The sequence below is a fragment of the Protopterus annectens genome, chromosome 9.part0 (assembly GCF_019279795.1).
Source record: "Protopterus annectens isolate FY-2018-M chromosome 9.part0, PAN1.0, whole genome shotgun sequence".
In the NCBI taxonomy this organism is placed as follows: Eukaryota; Metazoa; Chordata; order Ceratodontiformes; family Protopteridae; genus Protopterus; species Protopterus annectens.
In genome coordinates, this window is record NC_056743.1 from 221,533,219 (window position 1) to 221,555,319 (window position 22,101).

A 22,101-nucleotide genomic window follows, 5' to 3' on the forward strand; every position below is an offset into this window, starting at 1 on the left:
TTAATTTCAAGATGAAAGTGAAAAGGGGAATGGTGGCTTCCTTCCTTTCACTTGTATCACTATTGAACAATGCTGAGAATATTCTCTCAAGACTACTGGTAGCAGAAAAGTGGAAATTGTTCTTTCTCCTACTGTTGTGCAAATATGAGGTTATTATTAACTTTCAGGGTTATGGAGGGTGCAGTGGGTCTTGCATCCCTGCAAAGACACTTCTTTTGTTAGATGTTCTTTTATTATTAATATTGAAATTCAGTATATTGGCCATACACAAATTTATGTCAATGTTTTCTTACATTGATAATTCAATATCAGTCCGAATCTCAGTGCTACTTTAGATCAATGATTCAATATAGCTTCTATATCTGTAGCTATCAATATGTCTTTCTACACATTCGTAATGGCAAATGGATTAAATGCTGCATGTTATTATAATGAATACAAAACACCAAATCTGCAAAAGTTGAAAATCTCACCACATATTCCTCCTATCCTTCTAGAAAAAAATAAAACATCTTCAAGGCTGACTGCAATGGAGACAGAACACTAGTTAAAATGATGTAAAATTAACAGTTTAGGTAATTTTACTGTTACTTTCAGTTGTAGTTGTAGAGATTCATCCTATGTCAGAGAGTTAATGAAATATTTGGGCTATTTTATTGAAATAACTGTGTGTACAACTACTGACTGTGCATCACCTTCAGTAAGACGTTCACTCAAACGTATGATGCCTATCTAATTTAGAAACCGATTAGTGCAAACACAGCCTTACCTAAATATACATTTTAATAAAACAGGAAAGAAATGCATTCTGTACTGAGCTGTCCAGATGCCAAGACGTATAGATATCATGTATCATTTACTTATTTATTGACATTTGGTTACCTGGAAAGTCTGCCTGGGTCAGAAGTATCAATTTTCAGTGGAGGCCCAGGGAGAAAACCTCTAAAAAATAACATTAGAAGTCATGTAACATTGAAAAACTGATTACGTTGAATAAACAGAAAGTAGTGCAATTGCTGTTTACATTCTACAGTGTAAAATAAAATATCTATAACATTTAGTAATCAAAAATAGAAATAAAAATAAATATTAGAGGTTAAGGTTTGGTCAAGGAAGTAAGCAAGACAGGGGTAAATAGGAGGTTGTCAACAAAATAAATAAACATTTAGTGTAATGTTTAGCTGAGACTGTTGAACAACTAAGAAAATTAATACATTGAGCCATCTATCAACGTTAATATTTTGAAGTCTGTATCCACTAATGGAATAAAGAATTTTCAAGTTAGAAGTCCCACATACCTATACAAGGAGGTCCCTACCTCCCTAAATTACATAACATATACTTAAGCAGTTATATCTATAGAAACTTAACATTTTTTTTTTTGTCCAGTGCTCCTAAAAAAAACATAAATAAAATAATAACATAGTTTGGATCACCAGGGCATCATATTGGCTATTGCCAATTAAAGTGCTTAAGTAGCTCATCATAAAATCCATTTATCCATACATTGTCGGTATAACAGAGGGTAAAGGCTGTACGAAGCTTCATTTACTGCACTGGAAATGTTTCAGCCAATCGAATCTGAGGAGTGAGATGAAATAACCAGTGAATACTGTGCATTACTCTGTAAAGATTTGTGTGCGTGTGTCTTAATGACTGTATAAAATGCATTTGAAAAACATGCAGCAACAATACATACTGTTGGGAATAATTTATATTCAGTTGTTGCTTGATATTTTTATGAATAGCATATGGTTGACATAAAATGACTTATTTTATGTCAGTCTTAATTTAATGTTTGTGTGTGTGTGTGTGTGTGTGTGTGTGTGTGTGTGTGTGTGTGTGTGTGTGTGTGTGTGTGTGTGTCTGTGCACACACAGGCACGTGTGTGCTTGTGTATGGCTGAGGACATTCTAGTTTTTGCAAAGAAAATATTGAAGATTTTTACATATGTAATCTGTTGTCTTTCCTGATGATCTAAAAAGTATCTTTTTATGTTTGAGATCATTAGTACGTCAAGTTAATTAACCAAAATTGACTCATTTCAGAAGGTCATTAGGTTGACCACTGTTTAGTCCGACATTGCAACTGATACATTTGTTGTAACAAAATAGATCACTTTTCCTGGACATTCTCCTGTGTAGGTTTGGCAGTAAACAGAGAATTAAGACTATAACTTATTAACAACCTGCTTCCAATAGTCAGAGAGTTGATTGCCTAAGCGTCCATTTCTCTACAGTGTAAGTAACTCATTTGAACAATGATCCCTTGACACCCTTTAAAAGAAACAGTTATGTCCACTAAGCTTACCTGCTTAAAAATAGTATTCTGCATATGAACCCCTTCTACAAATAAAAAGAAGCATGTGTGCCTTCTTAAAAAGTAATGGAAATTGATTCTAACAATCAGTTAATTGGCAAATAAAAGGATGCAGAAATGAATGGCGTATGCATCACATCAACATGTTCTGCTCAAAGAATGCCTGTTTTTTTTGCCACTGAACAAAAATAAATATTAAGTATTTTACTACTGTCCTCATTCTGTAATAATTTATGAGGTCTACATTGAAAAGAGTGTTAAACAGGATACCCCACTGTCTAATTGTAGTCATTTTATACTCCTTGGCAAGCGTCCTTATGAATTCATATCAAATGGAGGAGGGTTTGTGAACAGACAGCATTCTGAAATGATTTATGATTATAGCAGCACTGCGTTGATTAGCTACTCTAAAGTGTCAACATGAACGCATTACCTTTTTTGAAAATGCAAAATGCAAATTCTCAAATCAGATAAATTCAGGCAATTTTTCAGGAACATGCTTCCCCTTTCCAAAGTCACAAAGGAGAGAGAAGAAAGCCAAGTGTGTGTGTGTGTGTGTGTGTATGTGTGTGTGTGTGTGTGTGTGTGTGTGTGTGTGTGTGTGTGTGTGTGTGTGTGTGCGCGTGCGTGTGTGTGTGTGTGTGTGTGTGTTTTCCTCTCTACAGATATTTTATCTATCTATTGATCGATCTATCTATCTACACACACATGACATTTTTTTCTTTTTCCTCTTAGTAGTGGTGGTCTCAGACATGATTATAGCATGTAAAAGAGAATGTAAGGTTCATAACCCCCTCTCCCATTTATGGACAAAAGATTTCTGTTTTTAAATCCATTCATGACCTTTTGATCACAGTTATGAACATTTGTGAAGAAGTCTTCATTATTTTATGAAACCCATTTATACACACACACACTCACACACACATATTGCATTTACTTATGCCCTTTTGACCTGGGTCATGGTGGAAAAGTTTCTGACAATGATGTTTTTACTTACCAAGGAAATGTATAAATAAATGTGTTTCAGGCCATTTGACAGTCTTAGCTCTTCATGTTTTTCAAAAAAAAAAACATCTTCACATGTTCAGATACCATATTTTGTTTTACTGCTTGTGACATTATTTGCAGTCACTGTTCATGCTTTCAGCTGTGCAGTTTATTTAAAGTTGTTATGTTTTGCTTCAGATTAACAGTGGATTATCTGCTTCTATGATGCATATCAGAACTGCAGCACTTTTATTTAAGATTTAAATGTGTTATTATAAAAATGAATTTGGTTATTTCACTTTTAAAGATCAGACAGACTGCTAGCTTCAGCAGTTCAATAAATGACACGCTCTACTTGTGTTATACAAAAAAAAAAAATCTTGAAAAAAAATATCCATATGCGTTTGCCAAGATTTTTATTTGTGGCAGCAGTAATGAATTTTGACTGAGGTCAAGCACAATGAATTTTATGAAAGATGATAGAAAGCATAAGTCACCATCTTAATTGCATGTTTTTGAACCACAGGTGTGTAGATAACAAGTTATTAATTTTAAAATATGTAATCAATTAAGATACATAGCATGCAATGCAGGTTGTAACATTTATAAGCTAAAGTTGAAAGCAGTTCACTCTAAAATTAGAGCTAAATGTCCTTGTATATCCAGAATGTAAAGGATATTAATTATGATCATTTTAATAAGTTTAGTCTAACCTGAATTCAGTGCATGAACATCAGTTAATGTCAATATTGTTTCAAAAGATGCTTTTCCTATAATACAGACAGACATAAATCTGAATCCATCCATTTGATAATCATTTGCTATAGAAAGCAATTCAGATTGAATAAATTATTTAATATTTACAAAGGAATAGACTATCATCTCTTACCACTCATTAATATTTACCCTCTCAACAATGCCATTTTATGTACTTAAATCTTAAAATCCATGAGTATGTCTTTTTCATAAACATGATGAATAGTCATTCCATTAGTATGCAATTGTAACTTTATCGAGAAGTTACTGTCCAATAACTTGAAACAGTAGCATACCTGCTAGACAGATATGCTATAGGGGATGCTACCTGGGAAGGGAGGATGAAGGCAAGGCAGATAAGTGCATCTTGTTGAGGGCATGGGTCATATAATTTGCAAACATAGCCATAAAACCTGTATCACATAATTGATTCTACCTGCATTGGGATAAGTGAATTGCTCCTTGTGCTAGAAGTTAGGGAGCTTGGCCAAGGTGATGTCATGCAATGTCATTGCTATAAAAGCAGTCCTATGGAGTCTGTCAGACCAGTATTATGATATGTCATATATGTCTCTAAAGTTATGTTTAACATTCGAGCGTGAGGGGAGTGCATGACCTTTTTATTGCTGCCGTTGTATAACACATCAGAATGTTCTACACCTCCACTGTGCAATGTTCACCATCTACACCAGCACGATAAATGTGAACTACTCTCCATGTGTGGTTCATATCTCTACACGACTGAAAATCGTCATGTATGGATTATGATAATATATTTATAATGAGATTTACATTTATGTGCAGGATAATGATAAGACTGTGGACAAAATACTGTATGAAATGCATTTATATGATGACACAATATGTTTGTAAGCCTACCTCTCTCACATTAGATACATAATCCAAGAAAAAAAAAAAAGATGGTGCAGACCATGAACCAAGGAAAGAACAATATATTATTTTGCACATAAATCTTAATAACCTAAAACTAAAATTTGAAGATCAAATTTAAGAAATGTATAAATTAACAATATTTGCCATGGTTGTTGTTCAGCTCCTTTGCCAAGTAGATATGAATTACCTTGATATATGCAAGTACGTGCCATCGTGAGGAAAGATAATCAAAAATCATATACATATATATATATATATATATATATATATATATATATATATATATATATATTATGTGGTATCTGTTCTGAGTTACAGACCCTTGTACTGCACAATCAATTAGTTGTGTAAGATCTCTGATAGTAACCCAAACAGTGGGAGAATCTCCATAGTCTCCTTATTGAAATTGCAGGCTGAGATTCAGAAATAAACAGTGCAAAGCATTAGTTAAACCTGCATGATCCTCGACGGCATGCTAGGTGGGGTCGATTCAGAGTGTTGAGCTACCCAGGGAAATAACTCGGCCAGCATCATATGCAAATGACAATAGCATGATTTGGGTATGAGCAACATGATGGTAATGAGAGTGAATGTGAGTGTAAATGACGATAAACAAGATGGTACAGCAATTCAGAAAAATTAAAACAAAATGTCTGATGAGTTGTAATGCGCAATGAATTTGTACTTTATTGGTGAACGCAAAAAGAGGTGCGTGACAGTGACATCAATAAGATGCTTCTGTATTAGCTGAACATCATATGTCAGGTGCCATTCTCACAGGCAGCATCACAGATGTATTTTACTGCTCTTAAAATACAATTATGTGCATGACAGGGCCATAGTTGAATGCCATTCTGAGGACAGAGACAATATATGGTAGCTTGTAGACATGTGCTGTCCTCGCATGGAATTTCATACGATGTATGAAATACCAGTTCCTGTGGACACTAAGGTATGTGTAGCATTGACCATCCTAGCTACTAGGACCTTTCAGTTGCCTTCATGTCCTGCTGCATTATGTGAAGGAGCATATCTGGTTCCATGAACCACAAAAAAGGAAAAAAAAAAAAGAAAAAGAAATAAAATAAAAGCATTATGCAAGCATTCGGAAAAATAGCTCATTTCCCCAAGGATCTTGGCACCACAGATTGCACTCATATCTCTATCCTGATTTTATTTTATTTAACATCTGTTAACCAGGAAAGTCTTTCTGGGACAGATCCCATTTTCAGTGGAGGCCTGAGGAGACACCCTGAAGATGCATTTCTTTGGAATGTGGGAGGAAACTGGAACACCCAGAGAAAACCCACATGAATGCAGGGAGGGCATGCAGACTCTGCACAGAAGGCACCCCAGCCAAGAATTGAACCAGAGAACCACTTGCTGTGAAGTGACAGTGGTAACCACTGCACCACTGCACCACCTGGTGTGGTTCCTGTGGGTAGTAGTATGTTAACCAGAAAGGTCTGTACTTCATCAACCGCTACGTGGTGTGTCACACACAGTATTATTACACAATGTGTCTATGTACCATCCTGGCAGTTCCCATGATTTTCACATCTGGCACATATCAAACCTTTGCCAGCAAGATATTTTCACAGTGCCAGACATTCCCTGGAACCATGGCTCATGAAACCAATACAAAACCCATAGTTCATGGCTGAGATGAGATATAACATCTCAGTACTGCAAACCCGTAACATTTTTGAGTGTGTGTTTGAATTGTTTTAGTCCCACTTACACTGCCTATATTCCTTAAGTAGTGCACTGCAGTAAATTCTGCAGACCAATGAGATATTTGCTGTCTGTCAATGCTGCACAACATGTCGATAAACAGCTAGAACAGGGGATCACCATTGAATGAACAGACAGACCAGAGTTTGACACAATGTTTAAGATGTTTACCTCACAATCAAAAGGAACAGAGTTTTACTCTTACCTTTCAGGGAAATTGGCTAGGCCTAAAATACCCTTCAAGGGCAGTTAACCTAATTCTTACATATGAACGTATAATAACAATAATTCATGCTTGGCTATGGGTAATGCTTTATTTAGGATTGGGGTAGCCATAACTGTTAAGATGTTTCCTCACAGTCACAAGTTACAGGATTTGATTCTCACCTTTGAAGAGAAATTGGCTTGCCTTAAAATGCCCAAAAAGGGCAGCTAACTTGGTACTTGCCAAGGAACAGGTATATTCTGTTAATTTTTTTTTTTTTTTTTTGGGGGGGGGGTCACATAATGGTTAAAGATTTTAACTCACAAATACAAGGACAGGGATTGATTCTTACCATTGATTATTGGTTAGGTGTGTAATAGTTTGCAGATTGATAGGCTAGTATTTACCTATGAACCAACAAGGTGCCAGTTGAGAAGTTAGAGAAGGACTAGACTGCAGGAGAAACTCAAGTGAGACAGGTACAGACACAGCATGCTGTGGCACATGCAAAAAAGTGGTATGTTGGCCATAACTATGGACCAGAATAGACACAAAAAAGAGTAAAACTTAAGAGTTCAGTACCTCACCCAGGCTATGCTGCTAACACATTGACTGGTCTTGCCTATAAATCTGCTGTGGATGTAGGGCTCTGTTGTCATCATCTACACAGGCAGAGAAGCACAGTGACAGAAATCATCAGTAGACACATCAGTTTAAAGGGGGGAGGTCTATGTTTGTGGGGTACATAACTGGGTGATTGACAGGAGCTTGGGTATACTGTGCAGTAAGAGGGTGGTGCCCTCTGATAGGGGTAGGTCACCTTGATATTGTGGGTACTGACTCCTGGGCACATAGCTGCTGCAGATCTTGAACGGTTCAGATGTGCCTGGGACAGGTGTGGTGGGACCTCAGGTGGGAATTATGTCCTCAGTCATGCATGGGTATATCTCCTCTGAGGAATTGCACTGCCACCAACTCCTACTGGCATGGTCAGTATTAAATTGCATAACTTTGACTGCCTGCTCATGCCATGCGCATTACTATCGCATAGACTATATCTATATAGATGCCCATACTGTGCCACAGCAAGCTCACCACTGATAGGTGGTGTCAGAGACCTAACAGTACATTACCTTGATATTCCTACCCTGTGCTGTATAACCACAATGTAGGCAGATGAGTATAGGCTAGGGGAATGGGGATCAGATCAGGACTACAGAGGCAGATGACCCCATGAAGCCAGTGAAGGCATGATGGTGCTTGTTCAACTTGGTGATCAGGTGATTCAGGTATTGCACACCCTCAATTATGTGATTACACAAGTTGTACAGTACAGCAATTATCTCTGCAATGTGACCTATTCAAAACACACCATCATGTGTTCCTAACATCCACATCCACATCTGGTATCAGTTATTAGTTCTGCCTCCACCACCCCATCCGCTGCAGATCATTCCTGAGTTACTACTGCAGAGCACATATATTCCGATACATCCTCCCTGTCTGAGATGTTACTTACCATGTTAGTTACTTCCTGTTTCACTTCTTGCTTAGCCATCCATTCAGTCTGCTACTGATACCTTGCTCTGGCCTACTCCGGTATTATTCCCCATTTTATCCCACACTGTGATCTCCATTTTGCTACCTGCTGGTTGCCATGGAGCAAGCCCCCAAATAAAATGTGACACATATTCAGTCACAGTCCCATCCTACCACTAACCTGCGTACCCTTCCTGCAGCAGATGTAGAACTCTTTGATACTCACAAGAACAATGTAAACCATTTCCACTGAGAGCCACTTGCTATAAGTAATAAAAGTGATTAACGTGATCAGTACCTCAATGGCAACGCTATCACAAGGATCAAAGCAAGATAATTATGCTAATAAGGAACTTTGTTTAAATGTCTCTGAATGCCCCAATTAACACAGAGCATACATAGCTCTACAGTTTGCTATGGGGCCTGTGCCTAAGTGTAACCATGTATAGTTGATCATAAAGCTTTCTGTGCATGCTTAGCTATCTCCATTATACTGACAGGGAAACAGGCACTTTACATTTCAATCTTTTGGCCTATAGGTATGCCATGATGGCATCAATGTGCCATGATCTGGGGGACGTTGTTATAACAGTCTACATTATATATGAAAAGAGAGGTGTGACACTTTATGTGGAGAGTGACACCTTCCCTCATTCACTCATGCCTGCTGGTGCACACGTTTTATCTGAAGCATGCGTCAATGCAAATTTGCTAAAATTTACCTTTTAATATTAACCTGGGAAGTAGCTATGGCTTCTAGAATGGTGGACTTTGGAAGGGCTCCCACTTTATACAAAAGCAAGAAAAAAAAAATGTCCCCTGCTCCTGCATCTGCAGCACTGGTAGTCCCTCCTGGGAATTCTTCTGAGAGTTTCCAGTACAAGGTGGATGCATGGCATTGTTTTTCCAGTTTGAGGACTGATGCCAGGGGCATCACCCACTCTCATGAAAAGTGTAAGCCTTGATACAGGGACTTGAAGAGGTGCTACCCTGATGTTTTCCCACCAGTTAGAAGAAGAGTTTAAGGAGATGGAGGCATGTTCTGCAGTAAGTATCCCTAACTGTTACGCACTCTTGTAAAATTAGCCACTATTGTACAGTTTTATGCAGTTATTAATGTTTGTAGACATATGTTTTCCCCTTTTTCTATGTTTCTCAGCACAAAACAATACAGGCAACAGGCTATGTCTATGGTACTGCTGTTATCCATGCATATGTCCTGCACACCAGCTTTGCTGCCCATTTTTACAATACTGATAATTAGCTTTACCATTGCTTACAGCTGTGCTTTGCTTTATGTGTCAAGTACCTTGTAAGTACACATAGAACTGTGCTGCTGCACTCCCTGATGTTATGTATTCCCAGCAGGGACTGGGAAATGCTAACTTATCAGACAGTGGAAGTGACACTACCATACCAAAAGTACGTGGCCACCTTGGTACATATCAAACAATGGATGCGACACTACCATACCAAAAGTACGTGTCCACCTCATTACTTATCAAACAATGGCTGTGACACTACAATACCAAAAGTACATGTCCACCTCGGTACTTATCAAACAATGGATGTGACACTACCATACCAAAAGTATATGTCCACCTCGGTACTTATCAAACAATGGATGTGACACTACAAAACCAAAAATACGTGTCCACCTTGGTACTTATCAAACAATGGATGTGACACTACCTACCAAAAGTACATGTCCACCTCGGTACTTATCAAACAATGGATGTGACACTACCATACCAAAAGTACGTGTCCACCTCATTACTTATCAAACAATGGATGTGACACTACAATACCAAAAGTACGTGTCCACCTCGGTACTTATCAAACAATGGAGGTGACACTACCATACCAAAAGTACGTGTCCACCTTGGTACTTATCAAACAATGGATGTGACACTACAAAACCAAAAGTACATGTCCACCTTGGTACTTATCAAACAATGGATGCGACACTACCATACCAAAAGTACGTGTCCACCTCGGTACTTATCAAACAATGGATGTGACACTACAATACCAAAAGTACGTGTCCACCTTGGTACTTATCAAACAATGGATGTGACACTACAATACCAAAAGTACATGTCCACCTCAGTACTTATCAAACAATGGATGTGACACTACAATACCAAAAGTACGTGTCCACCTTGGTACTTATCAAACAATGGATGTGACACTGCCATACTAAAAGTATGTGTCCACCTTGCTACTTATCAAACAATGGATGTGACACTACAATACCAAAAGTAGATGTCTACCTCGATACTTATCAGGCAGTCGATGTGACACTACCATATCAAGAGTAGGTGTCCACTTCAGTACTTATCAGACAGTGAATGTGACGCTATCATATGAAGAGTAGATGTCCACCTCGGTACTTATCAGACAGAGGATGTGATACTACCATATCAAGAGTAGGTGTCCACCTCGGTACTTATCAGACAGTAAATGTGATGCTACCATATCAAGAGTAGGTGTCCACCTCGTACTTATCAGACAGCTAATGTGACACTACCGTATCAAGAGTAGGTGTCCACTTCGGTACTTATCAGACAGTTAATGTGAGGCTACCATATCAAGAGTGTGCATTCTCCTTAGTACATATGCAGATGGCTTCTTTCACTGTCAAGTAGCTCTCTATTCACCCTGCCCATAATGCATCTGTTTGCTTCCATTCCTTACTGTAACCCTTCTCATTCCATGAGCCTTATCTGTGTCCATTATATGTGGCATACCACAGAAATGTGAATGAAATGTCAGGCACTGAAGCAAGTTATTCAGCAGAAGAAAAGTGTATTATAACCCCATGGTTTAGGTATCCTATAAGAATTGCTGTAAATATTGTAGGAGGGGTACAGGTGGTATGTTACTACCTGGTGGCAAGTGTCATATCATTTCCAACCCAGTATTTTCCACCTTTAAATAATCTCTTCAGGGTTTTGTGCTTCATTTGTTTAGAGGGTTGTTTATGTCGACATTTGATGCTCTTACACTCACACTGACACTGCTATGCCCTCCAACATGTATAGTTTTGTAGTATGTGTCTTAGGCCCATATATCAATAAGAGCTTTTTTCATTTCAGAGCTAACTGCTTTTACTACTCTAGGGCACCTACTCCCAACTATTGCAGCACAACCTGCTAATAACTGTTTTTGTGTTTTTTTCTCCTATCTCTCTCTTTATTGCTACCATTTTATTGTATTATTTGTCCTTGTCTATTTTGTTGTTTTGTGGTTTTTTTTGTCTTCATTTACATTCATATTTGAAGAGTGTTGGTAGATGATCTAGATTCAGTGTGGTGTGGCAGTGACCACTACACCATGCCCTTATTTGCCATCACCTGCTACCTCCCCGTAGTCACCATACCACTTCTTGGCAGGGTGATGAGCTTAGTCTTGTGTAAAAATGACCTAGAGGACTCACTGGTGCCTTCCGTGCTGTTTCTATGGTGAGAAGTGTAGGATTCTTATCAGACAGTCTCACTGATTGGTCCCACTGGATCACCTGATGGGAGGCAGAATGCCTGGTGATGGCTTTGGTGGACAAACATCTGGAAAGCTTGACTTCCTGTCTAGAACAGGTTCTCATGCAATTTGCAGAATCGCACAGCTGCATGACCCCAATCCCAGGGCCAACAGTGGTCATGTCCAACTATGAAGGCATTGATGGAGATGATTGACTTTTGGATGGGTGTAACACTGTGCAACTTGGTAGTCAGTCCATACCCAATGCTTTCCCTCATGATGGTGCTTCCTTTCCTTGTATGTCGCTTCCCTCCCATGTTTACTGTCCAGTCTTACCCATCTCAAAGTGCCCTCCATTTATCCTTCTTTGTATCTCCTTTGTGGTCCCACTCCATTTGTGGTAACACCTCACATGCTAGTCTTCATCTGTCTTTTGTGTTGATTTGCCTGTCCCTGCTACAATCCCTGTACCTTCCTTCCCACACCTCCCAAATGCTACCTTTACCCTCTACCCTTCTGGATAAAATGGAAAAAATAAAACAACTGATCACGTGTCCACAAAAAAATACCCTTCCCCTCCTAACTCCTGACACCACTATTCACCTTATCCTTCTGAGTTCCCCTGCTTGCACTTTTCCCATTCTGCCAGTCTTACACACCTATTTCCTTCCTATTTATTATATAAATATGTTAGGGACATTGCTATATGCAGCTCTTATCCCAGCTGTGCTTGTTGAGGCAAGTCATTGCACGTGCACACACATTGGCGAGACTTCATTTCACATATGGTACAGGGCCCAGGTGGCCACAAGTCCTGCAACACTGTTGTTTACATGTGTGTTTGTTTGTTTATTTATTTTTGTTCTCTGATACAGTTTAACTGAGCGATAAAATATTTGTTTCAGAAGAGGCCTAGAAAGAAAAGTTCCAAATAATGAGAATAAGAAAACATACAATAATGTTCTAATACATAAAGTTTTAAGGAAAACACTACAATAAAATGACAACATGCAATAATGGCCTAATATGTAGAGTTATAATAAAACACAACATTAAGAACAGAAACAACACAGAGTAATGGGCTAATACATAGAATTCTAAGAAAAGATGATAATATGAAAATCTTTGACAGGAGTATTTAATTTTTCCAACATTAAAATAGTGTTACTCGAACTTACAGTTAGAAGAAAATGAAGGAAAGTAGTGGGAAATAAGAGGAAATAGTAAGAATGTGGGAAGAGCTGGTGTGGAGAGATGAGAAGGAAAGGGAAAATTGCTGGTAAATTGGAGGAAAAAGTGAGAAATTTGTGAAAAAAAGTGTGGTGAGATAGTACAGCTATGGAACTATCTTAAGGTTATCAAACTTAAGGTTGTCTATTTACTTGTGAGGTACATGAACACAAGCAGGGGTGAGTTGGTTTTATTTATTTATCTTGTTTGGTTTGTTTGTTTTAATTTTTTGTAAGCTTTTAAGTTTGGTTGATGTAAATAGGAGAGTGAGAAGGTGATAGGACTGGCCAATAGTATTCCTTGTTTCCTTGTTGCATCATAAAGGTATCAGTTTGACTGGTAGATAAGTCCTATATATATATATATATATATATATATATATATATATATATATATATATACATAGATATATTGATGATTTGCTGTATGTGCTAATTAAATTTCAGATTTCCATCTACAGTTACACCTAGTTTCTATGTGTGGCTTATTTTTTCTATAGTAGTGTTATTGGCTGATGTAAAAGTAAGATAGTGTTCAGGGCATAAAATTGCTTAGGAGTGAATAACTTTAATCTGCATTTCTTATGGCTTTACAGCAGGCTTGCATTGGTTAGCCAGGATTCAAAAAAGAAAGAGGATATTAGAATGACTGTTTAGAGTTTTGTTAGACTTGTTTCATTGCAGGGAAGAGTGGAGTCATCAGTGTACCATAAAATGGTATTTCATTTGGCAGCTGAGTATTAAATAGAACAGGTCCTAAAATCAGTCACTGGAGAGCACCTAAAGAAACTGGAAGGAAAATTAAGAATGTGTGTTACTGTTTTACAACTTGCTATCTGTTGTTAAGGTAGTAATTGAACCAGGATAGTGTAGGCAGGCAGAGGCCTAAGGAGGAGAGTTCAACTAGTAATTTACAACGAGAGACTATGCAAAATGCTTTTGATAAGTCAAGGAAGATGAACGGTTTTGAATAATCTGCATTTCTATGATGACTGATTTTACTGGTGAAATGTAGAAAGGCAGTTGTGTTGGATGAAAACTATGTTGGGGATGCAAGATGAGGCTAATGGCAGTGAGGTAGCTGCTCATTGAGCTGTGTGAGAATACATTTCCACAGAACCTTTGATAAGGGAGAAAGTATTGGGATAGTTCTGTAGTAAAGAATTCTGTCAAATTTCTAAATTTGTGAAGGGGTATAATATAAGATGTTTTTTTTCCATAGGACTGGGTCATGATGCTTTGTAATAGAAGACTGGATAGGTCAGTAGGTCTACTGCCATAATGATGTATTCCTGTAAGGTTATCTCCAGCTAAACTTGTGGATTTTAGATTGTTGAAATGTGTTAAGTAGAATGGTGAGGCTTTAAGGAGAATGATATGAGGTCATTTATCAGAGCAGGCTGTAGGGAGATTAGAAGAGATATTACCATTGACAAAAGATAAAACTGTTTGGATGAAGTTATTTTTGAACTTGAAGGCAATGTAGTTGGTGTTATTATTAGCCATTGGTGTTATTGTGGTTGTTAACCTGGGGTAAAGAAGAATGTTCAATGATGCCCAGAAGAGCTTCTAGTTATGTTGGTGTTTTTCCTGGAGGTTAGTATAGAAGATTTTTTTTTGTGTGTGTGTGTGTGTGTTTGTTTTAATACTGGATGTAGTACAGTTTTTGACATGTTTTTGTTTTTCCATTTGCTTTGAGATTTGTTTTCTTAACTTGGTTTCCATGTTTTGACTCTGCTGAGAATAAGTTGTTCAGTTTCTCTTCTTAATTAAGGTGCAGGGTTGAGTTTCATCCCTTTTTCTCCCAATGGGAATCATTTCATTTAGTATATTTAAAAATATTTTGTGAAATTCTGAGACTGCTTCTTCTAGAAGCATTCTTGAAATATCAGTTTTATAGCTGAAGGATGAAATTAAAAGCCTGTATTTGGAATTTCCTGAGATTGCTTTGCTTCTTATATTATGGTTGTCTCTGGGTATTGTTTGCTGGCTTATAGCAAAAGTAAAAAGTTAGTCACAGATGGTGTCTGGTAGGCAACCACTGCTGATTACTTTGTTTAGATATGTAATGGGAATCTAATTCAATATAAATTCAATACTGGTATTTCGTTACTCCTAACTTTAGTGCTGAAAAGTGCACTTGCATACATTTAGTGTGTAGATGGTTATCTAAGCGTAAAAGTTTCAAGTCAGTGTTGAGGTCTCCAAGTATGATTGTTTCATCATTATGCAGGAGGATATCCAACATAAGATTTCTTTCTTATTGTTAATATTGTTACTGGGGGAAACACATAGAGCTGTTATGTCCTTTTTACTGTTTTGCTTTAGCAGCGGGATGAATATTTGTTTGTTGTTAAACTGAGGAAGAGATGTAAGGATGGGCAGACATTTCTAGGGTATTTCTATGAAAAATGGGTATATCTCCAAACCTTTATTTGTGTATCCATTTCAGGATGCTGTAGCTTGATGGGAGAATTTCTTCATTTTTTTATATCTGCTTTTTAGTCAAATTTCTGTTGTAACTAATATATTTTATTTATTTATTTTATTTTATTTTACATTTGTTGGCCAGGCTAGTCTAACTGGGTATATGTCCATTTTCAGTAGATGCCCGGGGAAATAAGCTCCATGAAAATAAAAAAAACAAACACAGCAAATAACATATAACAACATCAGTCATATATACAATGCACATAACAGGTCAACACAGAATTTTCATAGAGGACAGAAAAACATAGTGTAAAATATAGGTATATCTGGAGAGTGTAGGGTAATGCCTGTATGTATATATGCTATTTTATGATTCTGTCTTATGGCATATATGGTATGTTTCTAAGTTTCATTTGAAGAATATTAAGCCTTGTTACTTCTTATGGGTAAAAACTGGAGATGTGTGCATTTTTATGGGACAAGTGAGCCAGTGTGTGTGATAGAGCAGCAGGCTTTAGGTAGATGTCACCACTTAGTTTCATGTTTGGTATAAAGTGTTTGTTGCGAGAAGCAAATTTGTATTTGAGTTTATATTTTAATCTTAATGTGCCAGCAAGATATTGGTGTTTTGATAGATGTGCTTATTGAGATCAAAATGTGTGATACAGTACATGTTGGGGGAGATTGTATGGGTATAAAATATTGCATTTTGGGTTGAGAAATGGTGGTCTGGAGTGGCATATAGATGATGTGTATGGAATGAGGTTAAGTTTTTGAGTGGGATTAGGTAAAGTAGTATTAAGAGTTGAAGAATAAGCACACTGGATAAAAGAGATAATTTTAAATAGGAGTATTTGTTATAAGGAGAGTGGAGGACACATGAAAGGTTTTGTGAAAGGTGAGGATTGCACAGGCTTTCTGATGGGTTAGGATTGCATTGTTTGGTATGGAAGATGTTTTGTAGTGAGCATTTGAAGCAAAGTTACTGTGGGAATAGGAGGGACTATATCTGTTACTGAATGCGGCAGCCTGGGGGGTAAGGGTAGATATGTGAAAAGAAGTAGGATAACTGTGAGATATTCAGGATGTGGTAAATGATAGCAGATATCAACATGTATGAGTAGTTCCGTATGAGTATATTAAGGAAGGAATTGCATGTGCCATGGGAAGGTGGAGAAAAGGCGAGAAGAATTGTTTGAGTTTTTTTTTTTTTTCTATGGATGAAACTAGAAAAAGGATGAGATGTGGTGTAGGTATAATAAAAGGGAGAAGTGTACTTCATGAATATTGAGAAAGTTATCTGTCATCTGCTATTGGGGAGTGGAGGAAGGCATTAATGTTTAATAAATGATGTACTGTGATGGGTAGGGGAAGGCAGGAAGTAATGTGTAAAAAGCAGGAGGGTGGGAGGATGTGATGTGTAAAATACAGGGGGGAGGCAGGAAGTGAGGCATAAGAAATAGGAGAAGGAGAAGTAATGCAGTATATAGTTGTGTGTACAGGAAGTGGCAGTGTGTGTGATTGGTTGGTGTTTTGCTTTTTTGAGGTTTATTACATTTAAATATAATATAAGTGGGGCTGGTGGAAATTGGGTTAAGGTAGGGGAGTGAAGTGAGCCTGTACATAGTGAGGGTGAATGGACTGGGGCCCAAATAAGAATAGTGTTGTGTCAGCTCACAAATAATCTGGGAATTTAGGTCTGATAGGGAAAAAAACGAGTTATTGACAAAAAATTAACAGTATATTTTGTTTTGGCCAAGTTACTAGGGAAATAAGTTCTCCAGAGGGGAGAAAAACCCCTCTGGTGCAGCCTGTATAAGGTGCTCAGACAAGATGTAAAATAATTGATAAATAACATTAGAAATGCAAAAAGGTGGTAATAGTATAGTGTCTATACTAAGATATAACTGAATAACCCCAGATAACTTGGAGTTTTAAAATGTGACAGAGGAGTGAGGGATAGGAAGTCAGTATTTTTATCAATATGGTCAGGGTTGCTAATGTTTTAACTCAGTGTATTACAGGGGCTTCCAAATGTTACATCCATCCATAACCCCCTTTTCCCATTTTTGCACATGGGGTCTAGGTGTCACATGCAAGCTTGTATATAATTGTCTATAGGGGAATTTATATGATACCTAATCAACTGTGTAATCTTCTGATTTCATAAAATTAACAATTAAAACTGTACTGCTTTGTTTACATACATTTACGGTTTATATTTGGAGAAATTAAAATGCAGCTAGAATGGATGGTTGAGAGAGTTCAGAAACAATCTCTAAATTTCATTCTGAGAGAGAAATGGACACATAAGAAGAAGAAACTGCTATCCTATGTCTTAGTTATGCTGCTAGAGGAAGTATGTTCTCCATATGGGAGAAAGTAATAAGATCAGCTGGTGTAACATGCTCAAGCAAGACTGATTGCTACTTTTACAAATGTAAAGATATTGGTAATAGAACTGCGGTGGTGGTGTTGCGGTAGCGTTGTCGTCTCACAGTAAGACGTCCTGTTCGATTCTCAGCTAGAGTGTCTTCTGTGTGGAGACATGCGTGAATGGGCGTACCTTCATTGAAGGTTGTGCGTTAGGGCCGGCAACTCGGCACATAAAAAATCTACTGCCAATCATTAGCGGACCGGAGTTCAGCTGTGGCGACCCCTAACCAGGAAAAGCCAAAAGACACAACAAGCGTGTGCAGTCTAAACTATTATTCAGAATTACCTTGGATAAACTAGAGCCCTAAAATGGGACAAGGGAGGAGGGATAGAGAGTTCCCATATTTTAAACAAGATGATCAGGGCTATTATTGGTTTTAAGTCAATGCCCTGTAAAGGCTTCTAGATGTTACAATAAATGGGACAAGGCAAGCCTAATTATAAATGGCTATAGTGGAGTTTATGCATCAGTTGTGTAAAGTCCAGCATTACACAATTAATAGTTAAAACTGTACTGTTGTTTTTGAATACACTGACAATTGACATTTGGAGGCATTACTTTGTCAGTAGGTTGGCTAATTGACTTTTGTACTCACCCTGTTGTTTCTCAGATGATTCACTGAATATAGTGTGAATAATGTCAGATAAAGTATTTTGCTTTTTGTGGAATGTTTTTTACAAAAAAATAAAATAAAGTAATTAATAATATAATGAAGAGAGGTAATAATTGTTGAGCATAGTTCAGTGTTGCAGGTAAAAGATGTTAGTAATGAAACAGATAGGAAAATGAGAGAAAAACTTAACTGGAATGCATATCACACTTCAACTATCAAAGTACCATTGGCATTTGCTAACAATTGGGTGAGTTGTGTGAGGAAGACTATTTCTGAGGAGAAGTGGTAAGTTTATTTGTAAACTGCTCTATGCTGCTTACAGAGTTGTAAGAGTACCTTTCTATGAACACATTTTTCATACAAATATATCTACACATCCATAAAGCAGTATAAATATTTAAAATTGTTGATGTACTCAATGCACATCCTTTACATACACTAACATCATAATATCTCATAGTACACAAAACGTGTTTAAAGCCTGTAATACAGAACTCTGTCATTACAGCACATTGATACAATTACATTAAGTACTAGTATTTTGTCTTCAACCTTGCAATTCTGCATAGTAATTCATCCATAGGGATGATACACCAACACAATTCCACTATTCAGCCATACAACACCATCTCTACAGTATTTTGGTTTGGAAATCATTCCTTGCCTGCATACACTTTACTAGTAAATTTCCTAGCTCCTATACACTTTACTGATGGATAGGTTTTGCTACATTATCTATTTTTTATACATACACAGAAGCACTTACTTTAAGGAGCAATAGGTGATGAGGTGATCACAGAACTGCTTGTGAAGGTGACTGATTTGAAAATGGTGCCTCTGTTGTGAAAAGGATTCATGTCAAGTCATCAAACGTAATTTCAGCAAATAGAAGAAAAAAATTTTTTTTAAACCACCTTCAATGAAAAACTCAACAATTTTGTTTTTGCAGGGGGACAAACCCCCCATGCCCCACCCATGTGGGGCATATCCCCACCCCCCCAGCACACACACACACACACACACACACACACACACACACACACACATGTATATATATATATATATATATATATATATATATATATATATATATATATATCAACTCAGAGGTCACACAACAGTGGAGAAAAAAGCAAACTCCACTGTCACAAAAGTAATTTGAGGGAACAGCACTAGCTCTTTTTGCAGCTGCTGAAATTATATGCGATGACATGACTAACGCCTGTGAACAGAACATTAATTTGTGAGAGAAAAGGTTTGTTTATTTTTTTCTTTGAATAGCTGAAGATAGCAGAAGGAAGTCACTTCGGATTCAATTGCCATTGCAACTCAGATGAGAAAGGTGTTTTGTGAATTCAAAAACAATCAGTGAATTTAGGCCTGATATGGAAATGACTAGTTAAGAGAAATAAACTATTATATTTTGTCTTGTTTCTGCTTCTAGGGGAAATACATTCTCCATAGGAGAGAAAGATGTAAGAGAAGTCTGTGTAAGGTGCCCCTGCGCCATCTTTCTCATATGTACTAACCTTTACCATAACACTAATCCTACACATTAAATTACTAAAAACCCTCTCCCCCAGCAGAACCATTACACAAGATAAAAGGACATAGAACACAGACAGCACAACATATGCATAACATTGACCTATTCCACTTACCTAACCCTTATTCTAACCCAAACCAACAAACACTGCATATTCACAACAACTTCCTCAACACAGCCTCGCACATCTTCACAACCACACTTTTTCATTTAAACATTAATTTCCCTGCTCACTTCTACTTACCTTAAGTATATAAAAATTCAGCCTTATGGGATTCACTCAAAAAGGCATTCACTCATTTGTGCATTCTCTCTTTTTATACCAAAAAAAAAATACTTTCTACTAAATGTGCATTCTACTGTTTAAGTTATCCCTACACCCACGCACACACAAACACATACACACACACACACACACACACACACACACACACACACACACACACACACACACACATATACATGTTTCTATATATAAAAGAATCAGGGACAAATTGTTAAATCTCAACTCAGCCACAATCACATTCACTAAAAATGTTCTCCAAAAGCAAGTAAAAGGGCAAGTGTTGTTATGGGGTATTTGTAACACATTTAAACATTGTAGTATCATGGATGAGCCTACACTGGGTCCGAGTGGAGAGATGAAGCAAGCAAAGGACAGTAGTAGTGCTGAAATAGAATTCATACTCCAGTCTTGGTGATTACCTTCACGAGGTGGACCCCGTTTACAGAAAATCTCACCAAGGTGACACTGATATATTGACTGCATTTATATAGCATTTATATAGCATATATCAGGGACAAAAGTAGGTCAAAAACTAAAAAAGATGACTGGGTGCACAAGACCTGGGATAAAAAAGTGCCCAATCCTGGCAGGCTCACTTCTGCCAGAACTGGAAAAAATTACAGTGTAGAATCCTCAAAATATGGAAACATTCCTACATTGGGGCCAGGCCTAGGGGGAAGATGCCCTCCCCCCATTGTAGAAGGAAGTAGCAGTACACAGAAATCACAAAAATTGATAGGCCAAAGAAGATCCATAAAGACAATAGAGTGGACTATTGAGGATAAGAAAGACATTATGTATTGTTACTATTATGCAAAAAGCCCAGACATTCCAGACACAAGATATACAAACAGATTAAGAGATATGTTAGAGGAAAGAAAAATACTTCCACAAGAAAAGCTGTCAGAAGCTTCAAGTAAAAAATGGAGTAATTAGTAAAACAGATTTTTGAAAAACAGTATATAGATCAAGAAACTTTGATCTGTTTGGAAAAAGAAGCATCTGAAGAAGTACAAAAATGTAAATATCAAAATCTAGATATTTTTGAAAAGTATAAAGAAGAAATATGGACATGGGAAAGAAAGAGAGATTTGATATGGTGCAAACTTTATGCAAAGGCGACAGCCAAATTCATCAACATACAGAAGGTAGCCCCAAAAATTTTTGAAGGGAAATATACACAAAGGCATCCAGATATGGAAAATTTCACAATAAAAAGATTAATAACACAAAAACATAATGTAGAAAAGACGATTAGTAAAGTAAAGGTTAAAGAAATAGAAGCTGAAGTTATGGAGTACTTGTGAAGTGAAGGATTTAATGTAGAAGGTCTAAAACAGATTACATTACAGCAGGATGGAGTGAGTCCTCAGAATAAGGAAAAGCAAGATCAGGAGACATGTGAAGAAGAAATATGGACAGGGGAAAGGAAAAGAGATTTAATATGGAGTAATATTTATGCAAAGGAGAAAGCAAAACTAGCTAATATAAAAAGAGCAGCACCAAAGATATTGGAAGAAAAATATAGGCAAAGGAATCCGGATATGGTAAACTTTACAATACAAAAATAAGAAGACAAAGAGGAAAAGTAGAAAAGGAGATCAGCAATGGAGGAGTTAAAGAAATAGAAACTGAGGTCATGA